The sequence below is a fragment of the Oryzias latipes genome, chromosome 9 (assembly GCF_053564925.1).
Source record: "Oryzias latipes strain Hd-rR chromosome 9, Olatipes_Hd-rR_3.1".
Lineage (NCBI taxonomy): Eukaryota > Metazoa > Chordata > Actinopteri > Beloniformes > Adrianichthyidae > Oryzias > Oryzias latipes.
Window position 1 is genome coordinate 10,821,474 of NC_136245.1, and position 17,798 is coordinate 10,839,271.

General features: G+C 42.4%; 1 protein-coding gene across 17 annotated transcripts in view; it reads right to left on the reverse strand.

The window, feature by feature from the left end:
- The window catches only part of fbrsl1 (fibrosin-like 1), a 358,217-nt gene that overhangs the window by 169,765 nt on the left and 170,654 nt on the right, over positions 1-17,798 (reverse strand). The window lies entirely within an intron of this gene.

Below are 17,798 nucleotides of genomic sequence, written 5' to 3' on the forward strand. Positions count from 1 at the left end.
ACCGCTTTAACACAAACTGTCAGTGGAAATACTTTCATACCCTCTCTTTGTTTCCTCTGCTCTCTGTCCTTGTTTGTTGTTTTGTACGCCACACTGCAGCGGCTTGCTGAAAGAGCAATTTACAGCATAAAAAATGATCATTTGCTGGAAGGCCTTCTTTTGTGTGGCTCTCTTGAACAGATATATAGAGGAAATGCACTGTGCAATGGTGTGACAGCTTATCGATCTGCACAATTTCAGCCATGAAAACACACATCTAAAGCCCAAAACGCTGAGCAGAATCTAGGCTGCTGTCTCTTTACGGAGAGACTCCAACTATATTCTTCCCAAACTGATGCTTTTCATTCACAATCACACGTCCAACTGAGCTGCTGGATCAAGTTTCAGTCTATTTAGCAGATAGCTTCCTGTGCAAATGCACATTCACACAAATGAACTCTCCTGTTACTGAGGTGCATTATCTCACCGAGCACAAAGGGAAGTCGCAAGATGGGATTTTAGTGGTGAGGTGATGGTGAAAGGCTTGAGTGAAACTTGCTTTATCGGCTCTTTTTTTTTCTTTTCTAAAAACCGTAAAGTTTTAAAACACTGAACAGAAATCTGAATCTTAAGCTTCTGGGAAATGTTCAAAGAGGACAAATGAATCATTCAGATCACCACAGAGTTTCTTTTTGCAACATCTGCACACTGCGGCTGTGACTTTCAAGATTACTGGGAGAAAATGTGATTTAATATGAAAGTTGAGTACAATGCTATAATGTCATATAGTAATATAATAACTATATGACTTAATGGCTGAGCTCTTATGCGAACAGCTCTTTGCCTTTTTAGTGGTTAGAGGCAGCTTTAATTTCTGCCTTAGTCACATGGGTTGACCCATACGGGTGCTGCAGGCTTTTGGGTTGTCCGGGCCTCAGGAGGGTCGCAGACCGGAGCAGCCACATCTTAAAGTCAATGAAAAGTCTATGTAAATGTGCTTTTTGGGCTTCTTCTTTAAGAACACTCGCGTTCATGTATTGCAACGCAAGTTTCTAAGTCTGTTTTCAGGCTCTACATACAAAAAGTGCAGCCATTGAACGTGCATTTAACCCAGTGGCTGGCCGTCTGTTCTCTGAAGGCTTAAAAAATATCTGAATCATGTGTTAAGTATATTTTGTCCTTGCATACTCATTAAATCATTCCAAATGCTCTGTCCATTTCCTTTTATTGTGTTTATGATGATTATGCTGCTTCCAGACAGACATGTACTTTCATCATTGAATGTGAAGGCCTGCAGATTGTAATTCCCTTCAACCAATCAGATTTTGAAGTGATGTCAGCAGGGCCTTCTACCAGGCTTAGGCAACGTCACAGTATTAAGACCTTCTGATTGGACGACCCCCAGAAGTTTCTGGAATATAGGAAAAATGTCCCACATGCAGCTTTGTCCAGTTTGACACAGAGCCATGGAGCACTTTTTGATCTGTCTCAGTTAAACACAGAGCTCACTGTAATGTATGCCATGGAGGATTTTGAGTTGGAGCAGCTGTACAGATTTGGGTGTTTGGCGCTGACCATTTCCGTGCCCACTGCGTCTGTCGAGCCGACATTTTCGTCTCTAAAGTGAATTAAAACCTACGCAGAAAGACAACTGGACAGACTGGGCTCTCAGCACTGGCCTTGATGGCAATAGAAAAGGACTTCTTGATGGAACTGAATCTACACAACAAGGTGATCAAACTGTTTTTGAAGAAAGAGAGTGGGATGGATTTTGTCTTCAAATAATCCAATTTTTGATGAGTGAAATGATAAATATATTAATAAATAACATTCTAAATTTATGTGGTTATTATCAATGTTTTTTGGTGGCTGTAGTTGCATAACGAGATTTGTTTACTGTTACTGCATTGATTGTGGCTACAGGAATTTTCAAAATGTAATGCAAAGCTCGTTTCTGCATCCTAAAATGGGTAATGAGTGGCCGATTGATGCAGACATGGCACTACTTAAGTGTAATGCACGGTCCGCCACTGATTTAACCAGTTGAACTTTGACCAATCAGGGACTTCGATTTGGTTGGGATGAATGGATATCATCCTTTTTAATTCACGGGAGTACCAACTGTTTAAAAGTTGATCAAGAAGGACAAATTAATAATTGTGGTTTGTGCCTGGCCGGAATTATATGACGCCACGTTGATCATGTATCAGGAGAGAGCAGTGAAAGAAAAAGCCTGGAGCAAGATTCACAAGATTTGCACTGCTTCAACATTTTTGCACCACGCCTCCTCCAGCTGTGGGTACATGGGCTAGTATCGGGGAGCGGCAGTTGAGTAGGAACACTGTATGCTAAAATTGCATTCAAGAATGCCAGTTTATCGTGTTTTTAAAAGCGCCTCACATGCCTGGTGTCTAGTATCAGGCAAATAGAGGTTGAACGCTCTTATGACGTACAGGTGATGGATGGTAAGGGTTCGGTGCCCTTACACCACACTCTAACCCACGGCCGGGCAAACGTTTTGGCTCGTGGACCACATAGGGTTCTAAAATTGGATAGAAGGAACGGACCAGGAGCAGATGTTTGGAGTGAGAAAGAAATAACATGGAATCTGGATGAAAACATTTGAATTGAAAATTATATTTTAAAACAGAACATTTTAGAGTTTTCAGGTTAACAATGTTGTTCTACTTTTAGAGCCAATTGATGTGCCTCGTGTAAAATTTGGAGAAATAATGCGTTTATGTTGTGTTTGAATGATTGGAAGAATGAAAAACAACAAATCTTCCAACACCACATGGATGCTAAGGCGGGGTCCCCTAACCTTTTCTTGTGCGGGGCACAATAACTCTTTTTATTTAAACTTCTTTTATCTTTCTTTTATTGTGAAGCCCTTAGGAAGTTGTAAAGTGCTATATGAATGAAGTTCCATTTATTTATGATCCTTTTAATAAAATAACAATATTTATGAAATAAAAAAATGACCAAACAACTCTCTCTGTGATATTCAAAGAAGAAACGTCAGGAAAAAAAATACTAATAAATTAAAAAAACAAAACAAAACGATGACTAGTCAATCCTCTCCCGACTTATTGTCCCGCTGAGACTTTGAGGGCTGCAGCTCCTCACACGTCTCACAGTTTGTGCTAAAACTGAGCAGAAAAAAAAAACAAGCAAATTTCTATGTCTTCTGCTGCAGCAACGCATATGTCTGCGTTACCTTTTCACCAGTCCAGAGTTCCCTCGTTTATTTCAGGAGTTAGGTTCTAAAAAGAACCAGTGATCGGGGAAATCCACGGAGTCTGATTACAGATGTTCTTGTCAGTCAAATTCCTCACTGCCCACCTTAAACACTTTTCTCAGACAGAGTTGAACATTTCCATTCTTTTCTGAATTCTTAAATTTCAAACTTTCATTGAAATTAATTCCAGGATCTTGTGATCAAGATTTCTGTTATTTCTGTTGATCTGAAGAGCTCTGTGTTTCTGTACAGGAGACACAGCACGGAGGAGATTGATTGACAAGGTTACCACCCAATCAGGACACAGAACAGGGTGCACTGTTTAAAAAAAGCAGCATAATCGCTTTAAAAGAATGAGGGAAACTGAATAAGATGAACTGCAACGTAGAAATGGAAGACTATCTTCTGTTCTATTTGACAGGGAATTTAGAGGGTTCCAGGTCAGGGCGCAGACTGCAGAAGGGTGGAATAAAAAGGTTGTATGGCAAGATTGAAAAACAAAACAAAACACAGGTCTCTCATATTGGCAAGGCAAGGCAAGGCAAGGCAAGTTTATTTGTATAGCACAATTCGTACACAAAGTAATTCAAAGTGCTTCAGAAAAATCACAAAAAAACAGAAAAATGCATTAAAATCACAATACATCATAGAAATAATCAACGTAAAATTTACTTTAAAAGAAAAGAAAAAAAAAATAATTTGAAAATTAATTTAAAAATAAAGGAAGGAAAGGAAAGAAAAGTGCAGATAGGACCTTTCAGTCATATACACGGCTAAACAGAAATGTTTTAAGTCTAGATTTGAACATGAACACAGAAGAGGCCTGTCTTACGACTTCAGGGAGACTGTTCCAGATTTTAGCTGCAGAATATTGAAACGCTGATTCCCCTTGTTTAGTTCTGACTCTGGGAATCAACAGGAGGCCGGCCCCTGAGGTCCTCAGAGTACGAGATGGTTCATATGGCACTAACATGTCAGAGATGTACTTTGGTGCTCGGCCATGGAGAGACTTGTACACAAGCATAGCTGCTTTGAAGTCTATTCTTTGAGGTACAGGGAGCCAGTGCAGAGACCTGAGCACAGTGGGCCGGACCAAACATGGACATGGGCCGGATTCGGCCCTCGGGCCGTAGTTTGCCCTCCCCTGCTCTAGCCAATAGTAAGGTGCACATACTGACCGCATAAATACTGCACACACAGGACGTGCAGGTTATGAGGAGGGTGCCTGCAGGATGTCCACACAAACCACTTTCTGAGTTCCTAATTTCCTCATGTCTAACAGTGAGGCTGGCAGCAACAGGTACGCGCAATAGGCGTGTAAGGGGCGCGCACTCATCACTTGAACAGCACTAACAGACTCCTTGTGCAGTGCATGATTGCGGGGGCTGAAAAAATGAAAAATCCATATGACATGCCCGCATCTTACCTACTTCATTCTTACTTACCCTTACATGTTGATCAAGTGTTTTCACTTTACAGGCTCACCAAGCAATCCATGATCTTGATATTTTTTATGGGCCATCTGCGTTCCCTAAACAGGTTTGCCCATTTTTGCCCCACAAACAACCCGAATCCACCCATAGGGACAGTTGTGACAAACAAACAAACTTGAATTCTACCTCTCTGAAAAACTATTGATCTTGTAATAACAATGCAGAGATAGAAGAGCATGAAAAACACAGAACGAAACTGGGGGTATTCCATTTAGCGCCCTCCTTCCGCAGCCACAACAGCGCCACTTTGATTAAGAACTTCAACATAAAAAAGGCTGACATGTTGAAGATCTGACGTCAACAGTGTTGGGGGTTCTTCTCTTCACATCTACGATTCCAAAGACTGCAAAATCTTTCCTGCGTCCAAATGTGTTAGCACAGCTAACATGCAAAGGTATTAGTGGCTCTGTCACATATGTCATAGGTGCTTTAACGTGATGAAACATGCTGCAGCCTTCCTGACATTAACAATTTATATTATCAAGTGCTCAGTGAAATGAGGACTTGATGTAATTTATTTATTTTTTTTGGGGGGGGGGGGGTTGTCCTGGGTGAGCGAGCAATTTTACTTTAATTTATTATTTCTCTGTTAAATTGAGATGAGACCTTGAGCCGAGCCGGGAAAAAATAAATAAGGTGGGATCAGGAAAGGGAGCCATAGTTAATCGGTGGGAGGAGAGAGGGGTGGAAGTTCTCCTCGCCATCCATCACAGTGGCACTTCAATGATTGTCAAATAAGTAGCTCTGTCCAAACCCATCTTTTATCATTATGTATGAGTGAATCTATCTGGGGATCGCATCATCCAGCACATGGGAGGGCCCCATCTCATATACATGATACGGAGATTACATGGAAATGGGATACATGGCAGCAGAATGGCTTGGATGGATAGATGGATTTGCATCTCTGCCAGGGATAATAGACCACTATTTGATCTGAGCTCTCAAACCCGAAAATGGAAAAATGTACAAGATACTGCTGTGGGCATAGTGTCTTTGAACGCAAATGCTACACATTCTTTCCACGGCGCCTGCATGTGCCAAATACGTTCCATTAAAAGTCTTGGAAAGACTTAACACGGGATTCTCCATCCTTGCCGTTCTCTCAGGTTTAGGCAGTTGAACTTGCAGTGTCTGTTGGTCTTTGGTTCCAAAGCTAACACGAGTCTCTTGCTGTTAATAATTATGCAAAGGCGGGTGAGTAGTCTTGGCACAGGATTAGGAGTACTGTGTCTGCAAAAGCTGCTCTCAATCCATTTCTCAATTGTCACGGGGCCCTCTTCTAAGAGGCAAAACAAACCCACCTTAATCTTCGCTAATCATACTTAGCATGAATGTTTCATGTGGAAATGTCTGGTTACAATTTAAAGGCTTTTTTCCCCCGCCATCGTTACTGGGTTAGCCCTGCTACAATCCAAAAATCCTTTTGGCCACAACAAAGATAAAATGCGATGTAGAGACATGAGCTGCGGTACAGTGCAAACAGCATGTAAGTAGGAGGAAGCAAAGTCCCACATTGCACTTATGTTTGTTGACTACAAGAAACGCAGCAGAAAATGAATTCAGGCTGCCAGATTTCTTGATGTGCCAAAAGATAAAGCTGTTATGGGTAAGGAAAAAAACAACATACAACCTGGTGATTGGTTGTGATTAACAACAGATGTGTAAATTGCTAAATGAAATGACAAGCTTGGCGTACGCAACGCCAGAGACCAAACTAATATTATTATTATTCCAGACAGAGCATAACCCACTGTTGGAATGATTACATTTGACTTGCAATGATTTCCCTGCCTGCATGAGAAAACAACAGCCCAGATAAACAAACAGACATACTCCCTACAGTGGATTTCCTACCTCTGCCTTGCTGCAAATAAGTCTAAACTTTTGATTTCACAGCAAATCAGACATACAGACCCATCTCTTGCCTCAACTTTACAGGAAGGGCTGAAGTGGCTCTGCATCACCTAATAACATCATCTTCATTACCTGCTTCCAACCCCCCTTTGGGGTAACCGACACATCAACAGCGGGTAAACACGCCTAAAGCGATCTGACACCCCGTAATAGAAGAAAAAAAAGCCCATCCACATTGTTCAGGATTCCCGGGCCTGTGTCGGGCTCCTTGTCTGTTGGCGCCTAATTGGATCAAGTTTGTGTGAAGAACAGATGTGTGCAGCGTAAACATTAAACCGGTAGATGCCAGCACTGGAATAGCTGGGTTTCCTTCTTTATGGAATGAGTGGGGGAAAAAAAAGGTAATCTGTAGAGGCAGATGTGTTGCACAGCTTGACGAAAGAAATACATACTTCCCTTTTGGCATTTATTCACCGCTAAGGCATTAGCATTTAGCAAAGCGATGAAGCCTAGTAAAGGACAAATTACACCTTGGAATGTGAGTCCATAGCTGATCTAATTAGGAGCTGGCTAAAGGTGTCATCGGGGTCTGACAGATTTCCGAGCCGATTCATTTCCGCTTGCAGAATTCCGTGAGAAACATCGACAGGAACAAAGAGAAATCAAGAGCGATGGAGAGCCCCATTTCCAAGCGGAGACAGCTCGATTTAACCTTGAAAAGTAATGAGATCTGACTTGCTTAAATGTTAGCATTCTTAAATCATCAGGAAGTGCCTCCGAGGAGCCGATAATCACTATGCCAAATTGCTGCGCTCGCTAATTTCATTTCTCCCCAGCATTTGCTTGCAGTTAGTGTCGATTATTCAAGAACAGGCATTTAATGCTGCCAGGTCCCAGGGGTGTTACATTAAAATGTAATAACTTGCAGCATAAATGAAAACAAAAACCATTACTTTCCCCTCCTTTCACCCTCCCTTTCCCTCCATCACCTCTCTCCCTCTTCAATCTCTCTCCGCTCCCTCCCTCCATAGTGGGAGTTCGAATCTAATTCTCAGCCCATCTGGCAGGCGTAATGAAGGCGGGCCGGGCTTGTGGTGCCCTGCTGCCACGGCTCGGCGGAGCAGGAGGTTAGCTGGCAGATTGGGCCAGAATGAGTGGAGGGGAGTCTGGGAACCTGCTGAGTGAGTAAGCCAGCCCAGTTAATCTCTAATGTGCCCCGGTGTGATCGGGGCCAAAGCCGAGAACTCACCGAGAGCGTGGAGCTTCCTGTGGTCTGGGGATGGTTGCAGGCAAAAGACTGACTGGTGGCGGCGGGCCACATTTAGAGCCGCGTTGTAGCCCAATTGGTAATTATAAAAGTAGTCTTTCTTAAAGACTGACAAAATAATTAGCCAGAGCAAAACAATAGATGTCAGGGAGCCACAAACTACTGATTGTAACTAGACCTCACTGTGTTGGTGGGGAAATGAAGTTGCATCTTTATCAAACATGAATCAAATAGTCCGACAGGTGCGGCCTCAGAGGAAAACAGACACACCATCTGGTAGTTTTTCATCTGAAGGCTTCTAGATGTTTTATGTTGAAAGAAAGTTGCAAACCCAACACACAACTTATTTATTTATGAGCAAACTAACTTCTTAAAGGGCCTATACCATGCTATTCTTAACCCTTTTATAGTTGGGCTATCAACGATTAGTTGATGTTGTCAACCCATCGACTTAAAAATTGTCCATTATAATAGGGAGAGGCTTGATGCGCAAAGTGAAAGTGGTGCAAATCCCCCAAATCTTGCTCCAGACCTTTTGTTTTCACAGCTCTGTCCGTCTTGGAGTCATATTAATTTGACCAAACACAAACCGCAATTATTAATGTCTCCTTTGTGGTCATGTTTCCAACGGTTGGTAGATTTGTGTGGACGCCACCCAAGTCACTACTAAATCGGAGTCCCAGATTCGTCACAGTGTTGCGTTTTTACAATTCAGTGTGAAAATATTCCACTGGTTGAACAGTCAGCATGCGATCAATGAACGCCCAATTTGTACTTAAAGCTCGCGACCGTAGCGATGGCCGATCATGGTCGTTCCAGATGCGATGCAGAAACCCAAAATTCTGGTCTACACCATTGGCTGTAGATTGGGGAGGAGTCAGTGCACACCTGAGATTGCTGCAACACTTATACGGAGCATCCTTAATGTGTTCCTGAAAGGACTGAGACCTCTATCAATGGCTGAAGAGGCCGGATTTAAAGATTGGGGTGCTGCACCCTGGCTACCACCTAAGTCACTTTTGCAAACTAATGGAGGAAAATTGATTGTAGAATATTTTACTGTTCACTAACACCAATGTTAATAAAATCTTTTTTTTTACTATTTCTATGGGAAGTTCAAACGATGATTTGGTGCAGGGATCAGGAACCCCAAAGCTTGTAAGCAAATTATGTCTTTTTTGTGCAAGCGAATAGCTTACCTGGGACCTTGAACTTTTTTCAAAAAATCTTTTATTAGGTGAAATTGTTATCCATAAACTATAACTATAAACTATAAATGCAAAATTTCTGTTTCTGTGGACGCACCATACGCCGAGCATTGCAGTACCATACAGGACAAGAAACCCCCCCAGACTGATAACCAGCACTATCACCTTTTGTAAAAAGAAATCCCCATCACTTACATAAACAGTAATTGATGACCAATTGACTTATTGAAAAAACAATTGTTGATTGTATTACATCTGAATTTGTATTACATCTGAACCAGACTGTAATGATTATAACCATCTAGCAACATGTTGCTTTATGCTGCTTCATGATCCCCCCCCCCTCACCTTCCTACCTCCCTTCTTAACATCCCTCTCTCTTCTTTCCTCCTTTCCTCCTTTCCTTTACTGTCCAGTCCAACACAAAAATGTTTCAAACATGATTAAGATGAATAAAGTTTGGCCTTGATTACAAAAGGGGTTTATTCAGACATACCTCTGGTTTGTCAAAAGATTCAAAACCCCCTGTTGTAAAAGTAAAATATGTCCAACGCAAGAGACTTTCAGCTCTCATCTGTTTTCTCAGGTGTTGTGTGAATAACGCTTCTAACGTCACTAACGCCTAGCATGTCACAGACAAGTTTGAGAATTCCTTAGAACGCAGTTAATATAGTCTAACTGACTGACAGACTTATCTCTGACTCATGTCTCACTTCATGCGTCTTATAGAAAGGCTTATATGGCTTATAATCAGGTGTGCACTATAGTCTGGAAAATAAGGTACCTGTTTTGCTTTTTAATTGTTGTTGTGATCTTCAATATGTTTTTGCATTGAATGACTGGTTGATTTACACTTCAGGGCCACCGTATGAAACGGTTTGCTGTGAGACAAACACCGTCCAAGGAAAACAACAACTGGGAGAGAGCTTTTGTTACGACACTGGAAACCACAGGCAATTATGATTAAGCTCCTTTATCTAAACACAAACTGTTCTCCAATCACTCCAATCTGCCTGCTGTGCATAAAAGCACGTAGGGGGGAAGTGGCAAACCAGCCCAAACCCTGTTAGCTTGCTGCTAACATGGGCTGTCTGTGTTATGCACACGTGTTTACATATAATCCTCAGCAGGATATGACAGGATTGTTGTGTGGCAGTCCAGTTAGCGGCCCGACACAGGTTGAACATGTCGTGTGGCCACTTTCTGACAGCAGCTCAGCACAGAGGCACCTCAGCATTTCCGGGGGATTTTGATGGCAAGCCAGGTGTGGGAAGCAACAAAAGGGAGGAAGAAGGAAAAACTCTTGTACAGCGGAGAAGAAAGCTGGGCCTCCCTCAGCTGTGCTCCGGACTCTGGAGAAACCACAACACTGTCATTAACAGTTACACTCCTCATAAACACGCCGGCGTCAGCTGGTGGTATAATTGCCCCTGCTTCTCCCGTAATCTTATACCTTACCTGCTGTTACTGCCAGACACCTTCTCCGCTGAGACAGCGAGGGGGGGGGGGGGGGGGAGTTGTGGTGCTAGTATGTGTCAAAAAGTTGGAGGCAGAGTAGGTGTTGCTTGTGTACTGTCAGAAAGATGGTAGGTAGAGTAAAAAGGGTGACGCAAAGAGGAAAAGAGAAACGCATGCCAGTAAAATCAAATGAGTGCAGCTCACTGAAATCCCAGGAGCGAGGCTGAGAGGTTCTGATGGAGGAAAATCATGTTCCTTTCGTTGAGTGATTACAAGACAAGTGGCAGAACATGACCTACTTAGTACAACTTTTTTGTACAGTTTAAAAAAAACCCATATTCGTGTAGCTTCAGTTGGTTGAGCGGGTGGGAGGTTAACCTGGATGGATTCGCGGCAACATTAAAGCAGCAGCAGCAGCAGCATTAATAATTGCCAGGGGGTGGTTGTGAAAACAAAATAAAGCCTCCTCATCTCGTGACCTCTCAAATTTAAACAAGCCTTTTCAGTTATTCTCTGTGCTCCTGCTCCACAGACAAAAAGCAAATGTGGATGCATGTGATCCTTCAGACATGAAAGGTTATAATGCAAAACAACATATGAATTAAACATTACCTGACACCCCTCGAAAGGCTACAAGAGAGGATTTAAGCACCTTTAAAAATAGCCTAAAAAGCATGCTAAAAGGTGTCAATGCAGGGAGAGCCAGAAAAGAGGGAAGACAAATAAAAAAGGCAGATGCGAAACCTGCTTTCTGAAAAACTGTGACTGAAAATGGCAAAGCGCTTCCCTTCTCTGCTCTATTACAACCCCATGCTGAAAATCCACTGAGACCATGAAAAAGGAACACTTTAGCTGTGCTGTAGAAATGGGCCTGCCTCCGGCTCTTCTTAATTTCAGGCTTTATTTGTGCAGCGTTCGGGAGCTCTTGTGGGCTTGCAGGAGACCCGCAGGCCTTTTGTCTCATCAGTCGAGGTGGTTTCTGCTTGGCGCTCACAGCGATCTGCTGGCATACGCCTTTTGTTCTACCTCTCCGTGCAAGATTTGGCCACAGGTCGCAGATTACAGGCAACACAGCCATCACAGACACACTGCTGTTTGTTTCCCCCTACAATGATTTAGTCAAGAAGCACGACAGGAATTAGCAACAAATATGAAACTAAAAACGTCAATCCAACTTTTACATTATACAAGAATTTCCATACGATAAGGCGCACTTGGAGGTGTTCTTTTTTTTTTTTGGTAAAAACGACAGTACTCCTTTTATATGGATTTACTCTGGTTGTGTTGGCTGATGTTGAAGCGTTTTTGAGAAGTACACAACCCTCCGTCAAAACGAGTTTCGGTGTTATTGTAAATACGCTAATGCGGCTAATGTGTAGTGATGTTGGACTGTGTTTTTTTCCACTTGTTACTAACAAGGTTGGGAACACGTGTAAAGTAGCAGTAATGTTTGTTTTAGCGGTATCAGTTGTTTTTTTTACATGTTCCAAACAAGTTTGGGAGTTACAGCTATTGTGGCTAATGTGTAGCGACCTCAGACTGTGTTTTTTTGTACATGTTACAAACAAGGCTGGGAGTCACGGTAACGTTTAAGCGGTATCAGTCAGTTTTTTACATGTTGCAAAAAGGTTGGGAGATACAGGCACTGTAGATATGCTAATGTGGCTAACGCGTCTAACGTGTAGCGTGTTACAAACAAGCTGTAGAGTTACTGTGAACCTACTGTAATAAAGTTTGACTGACTGACAGACTTATCTCTGACTTTTTTTTTCTCGCGTAATGCGCCTTATAGTTCGGTGCGCCTTCTATATATTCAAAAATAGACCATTCATTTAGGGGGCTCCTTATCATCTGGTCTGCCCTATAGTGCGGAAAATATGGGAGAGTAGTTTGTAGAGAATAACATCACTTCCACTTAATATCGGAACAGAATTTATAAATTTGCAATGTGTTTTTGAACTAGACAAATGCTGCACTTGTGGCGCAAAATTAATAAGCTGCATATTTAATAAACCTTGATTTATTGTTTGCCCTCCGGAGGATAATCAAGCTAAATGGAAGACGGGGAGCAGAGGGTTAGGAGGAGACTGGAACTGCAGCTTGTTACAAGTGACGAGACTTTTGCAAACCTTCATTTGTTTAGGGTTGTTAGGGTCTATTTAAAAAAAAAAGAAAAAAAGCTAAATAAAAAACAAAGACGGTTTGACACGAGGCTCAACCTTTACTAAAGTCTTATCCACTGGGGCATCTCCGAATTCTGGGAGGAGGCTGCCATCATATTCATTCCCCATTCCCAGATAGATGTTTGTAATTGGAGCTCTAATTTATGATCAGGCCTTGGTGCTGGATAATAATGTAGAGTATTGTAATTTGCTGATGCAAATTGTACGTTATAATGGGGAGCCATAAAAGCTCCAGCAACATCTCGGAGACTTGCCAAACACCCTGAGCATTCATTACAGCCCTCATTAAAACATCCATGGCGGCACTGGGAGCTCTTACAAATGGAAGGAGCATGTAATTGCCGCTTGATTGTGGTATATGTAACATATGATAAAGTGATATTACCACTTTATTTGTCTACAGTGTCCATGAAACTTAAACGGTGAAAAAAGCTGCAGCAAACAAATCCTTGGAGAACGGTCTGATTGTTGCATTATAGGCCTATTTGTTTAAAAATGTGGCAAATGAGAGCTGAGGGACAGTACAACCAGGACAAAGTGGGAACTATGATAATCAAAGCAGGGCTTAGGGGGATAAAAGTAATGCTTGTACCCATGAGAGCTTGTATTTCATTTGGACTAACTTCAAGATGGGCAATAGCGAGTCGCTCCGTAAGGGAATACATTAACTGGGTTTAATATAAGAAAAGATCATTATTGTTCTTCTTTATTACCAGAAAGCAAAGTCATCACCATGCCTTTACTTTATAGGGTGTTGAATTAAAAAAAAGGTTAGAGTGAAGCACTGAAATCCCCCTCCAGACACAAAAAATGTCAGCACTAACCCCCTTTTCGGGGGGGGGGGTGTATACTGTTCAGTAGTTTTCAGTTGTGGCATGTGAACGTTTTGTGGTTAAGCGTCCCAGCTTTTAAGCAGCATGGAGACAAAAGGCGAGCGGCTAAAGCATGGAGAGGTACTTAAAAAACAAGTACACAATGCTGGAGCTGTTTTTTTACCCATCTTTTCCCCCCATAGAGCTGCCTTCTTATTCAAACAATCTCTCCCAGAGTCTCATTTGTGTTCGGTATCGTCGGATTGCATCTCCTATAGAAAACAAAACCCGGCCTATATTGCTGAAAATGTAGACCCCCCCCCCCCCCCCCCTTCAACACTTAATGATAGCAGGCCTGTATCTTCAGAGCTCTGTGTGCTCAGCCACTGGAAAAGGATTTTCAACCGCGCCATTCAACCGGGGCCCCAGAAGCCTAGAGCCTTTATCTGCAGACCCGTTGATTGATGTGTTGTGGGACCTGCTGTGGTTAACAGCAATTTTTATCTGTTGCTAGCGGCAACAGCTCAGGTCCCCTGGTGCGCAAAGAGCAGCAGGGCCCAGGATCGGCAGTCAGACCGCACACGGGGATAAACAAATAGGTTTTTCTCTTTTTTTCTTTTTTTAACAGCAGACAGCCTTCATAGAGAGTTCTCTGACAAGCAGGGCCCCACCCCAAGGCCAGGACAATGTCAGGGCCCCAGCCCGCTCCTGCTGGGCTATTGGTTTCCTGCACTAATTTTCTCCATGTGCAGAGCCAGTGCTACAGAGACACCTGCACAGCAAGATTGGCCGCCAGACACCTTCAGAAAGTGCAAAGTTACTGACTTTGGAGTTAAATCCACTGCATCTGCTGCTTTGTTAAACAAAGTGTGAAGCTTTTACTGGCTTTCATTATAATTAAGTGACATAATTCTAGCTTTTGATAAAGATCTCATGAAAAGCCTCGTCAGGCAGGGATGTGTGTTTGTCACAACAAGGAGGTTGAGAATACCAAATCAGGGCTGTTTGAAGATGGACACAGAACTCTGCTCTGTTTAGAGTGCGACTTATTTTGCTTTAAAAAGTGATTATAGCAATCCGTGCAGAGGAAATGAAGAACGGGTGTGTCTACGAGCTCAAAGCACTCCTGCACTTCCACATTACTGCAGCAAAAGGTTTGACTGTCTGACACCGTGGAGATAAGCACCTCCCAAAACAGGCTAGTCAGATTACAGCGTCACAGACAAAGCATTATGGTTTTATCGTCCATGAAAACATGGGCCACAGCTCGGCCTTGGGTGGTTTCATAAGATAGGGAGGTGGGAGACTTGAACCCAATCACTCCATCTGAAAGGAAAGGGTGGGGTGTTGTCTTTTTCGCTTTGCTACCCAGTCTCCCCCTACCGTACAATATATCCACCCCCAGTGACAGGATGGGCAGATAGTCTCAGAGAGATTTTGCGACATTTTCCCCATCTCTTACTGCACATATCTCCCAGGCGCAGAGGGAAAATGCTGGGGTTCTTTATCAAGGAGCCCCTGAGAGGATGATAAATCGCCTAAGCCCAGACCATCTCCACTGGAACAACAAGCAGGTAGTAATGCAGGAAACAAGGCACAGATGTTGTCTCCAAACATAGCTGAGGCTATAATGAAGCTTGCACAAAGCAGACAGGAAGGAGCTGACTTGATAAACAATTCCATATCCAGACTTCCACAGAGAGTTAGATAGTGACTCTCAGTCAGACAGCAGCGTATCAGTGCGCTCCAGAGATTAGTGCTCATCTCTGAATGAGGGAATGGAGGGCTGGTGAAGGGCAGGTGGTCAGAATGATTGCATGTCTAGAAATCCCATCAATGAAGGAACACATTAAAGTAACCTCGTGTGAAGAAGAGGCACCACTATCATTAAGATTTGGGTAAACCCATGTTAAAGATTGGATTATTGGCTCAGATGACTATATTCTACTGTAATGTGCTAATGTGGTGATCTTTTGACTGTTTCATGTTTTTGGGAGGTTACCAAAGGGAAGTGAATGACATGGAAACTTTGCCGTAAAGTCTTAAGTCTGGTATGGAAACACTTGCACTGACAATGCACTTTTTTCTTACGCAGCTTTTTGTATTTAAACATTTTATCTAAAGCTAGTTTTTGTTTACTTTTATAATTTCAACACAAATACAGCTACTGAGTATTCAAACCTGCTCATTTACTCTATATGTCAGAAATATTGTATCCACATATCTCCACATGTAAATAAACCATCATTCAGTTATTGTCACACTTTAAATACATGTTAAATACAATTTGACATTTTTTTATTTCGCAGCAATTTGAAGCAAAAATATAATTTTTCTTAAATAAAAATGCATGTAAACACTTTGACCAGCAGGAGGACAAGAGAACTGCAGTTTTGTTTTGTTTTTTCGATTCAGAGAATGGTGCATTCTTACGGTGTATACATACAAAGGTAGAGCGGTCAAAGTCTGACAGGAAGGTTGCAGGTTTAGTTCTCATCTTGCCTGGCCATGTGTTGAAGTGTCCTCGGACAAGACCATACCCAACATTGCTCCTGGTGGTTACAGGTTGGTGCCATGTGTGGCAGAAAAGCCGCCATTGGAGCATGAATGTGTGTGCGTGAATGTGTGTGAATGACTGTAAAATGCTTTCAGCATTAATCCATTTTATTTATGTTAACTTTTTTAACCTTCATGAAGACCCAAAGAGGCTTATAGTGCCAAGTCTGTGACTGCAGTTTTAGTTCCTTTTTTTACAAAATATTTCATACTAAGTAATTTTTGGATTCTTGGTCAAACCATTAATACAAAGCTGAGGAAGTTTGCAAGGTAACAGAGGAAAGAAGATGTGTAGATGAGCAGAGGCGTTAGATGAAGAGGAAAACAAATAGCTAAGAGATTCCCTTTTCAAACCCGTCTTGCTTTGTGACAGTTATCTGTCCCCAATTCACCAGCTTGATTTTTTCATTGTTTTGTGAAGAGGCAGCAGAGTAGATGTTGATTAGCTGAATCATGAGACTGTTGTTAGGGGCTCTTGATACCCAGTACCACCGACTGCACCTTCATGCTAACATGTTCATCCTCCCTAAATGAACAACTCCAGTGTCTTCCATCTTTCCAACCCAATCCACCTCCTAGCCTTCTCTTTGCCTCACCCTGTCTCTACACTCTCTTAGTCTCACCTCCCAAACACCCCCCCCCCACCACCACCACCACCAACATGAACCCATCACATTGTAAAGCCTGAAGCACTTACAGACAGATAAGCAGCCCCTAGAAACCAGGCAGACCCCGCAGCAAGGCAGATTGAGAGTCAGAGCTTAGCAGTGGCTAGGTGCCTGGAGGCTGCACGCGCTGCAGATAGCACCATCAGATATCCAGAGAGGGGAGCCAGACAACATGAGACTTTCTGCCCTTGTTACTAGACCTGTGTTTGCTTACACTTTGCCCATTCCTCCCACACCATCACCTTCAAACCCACTCCACCTCCATGTTTGTCCTCTCTCCCTCTTTCTGATAAAGGGAAGGCCTTGCTCCCTGCCGACTCAAACTGACAGCTTGAGCCAAAGGGTTCCAGCATTTTTTGGGAAGGTCTTGTTTGTTTTGTTCCATCTGTGAACATATAGCCAGTGGGGAATAGGAAACTGACATGTTCTATAAAAAAAAACAAGAAAAATTGCACAGATCAATGTCTCGTTTTAACTACCATCCTTTGAGGCAGATTAAGGATGACAAACAGTTGATAGTTGTTTTGTTTGTTTGGATGATTGCTTCCAAGCTGCAATGAAAACTGCCATATGCCACTCATCAACTAATAGTAACACACTTTAAATTATGTACCTCGTTTAAGAAAAGTACATAAAGGAAACGTCTGTCTGTCATCCTGAGACCAGACATAAGTGAAACTGAGTTTAGAGATGAGCAAAACTTTACAATTGGACACAATGGGGCAGGCAAACAGATGCCATCAAGGGATAAAAATAGTGCTACACAAACAATTTGACAAACATGCTTTTAAACTTTGTAAAGACAATGTCCTTTACGCCACCAATTACTGTATTTTTCTTAGTATAAGTCGCAGTTTTTTGTATATTGCACATCGGAAAAGAGCTGTGAAAGAAAATTCCTGGAGCAAGATGCGCAAGATTTGAATCGCTTTGACATTTCACACTAAAGCTCTTCCAACTGTAAGCATGCGCTAGTTTTAGGTAGCGACAATCCAGTGTAAACACCATAGACTAAATGCGCGTTCAAGAACGCACATTTTGTATCTTTACTCTGCATTTTTTGGCTGCTGCGACTTAAA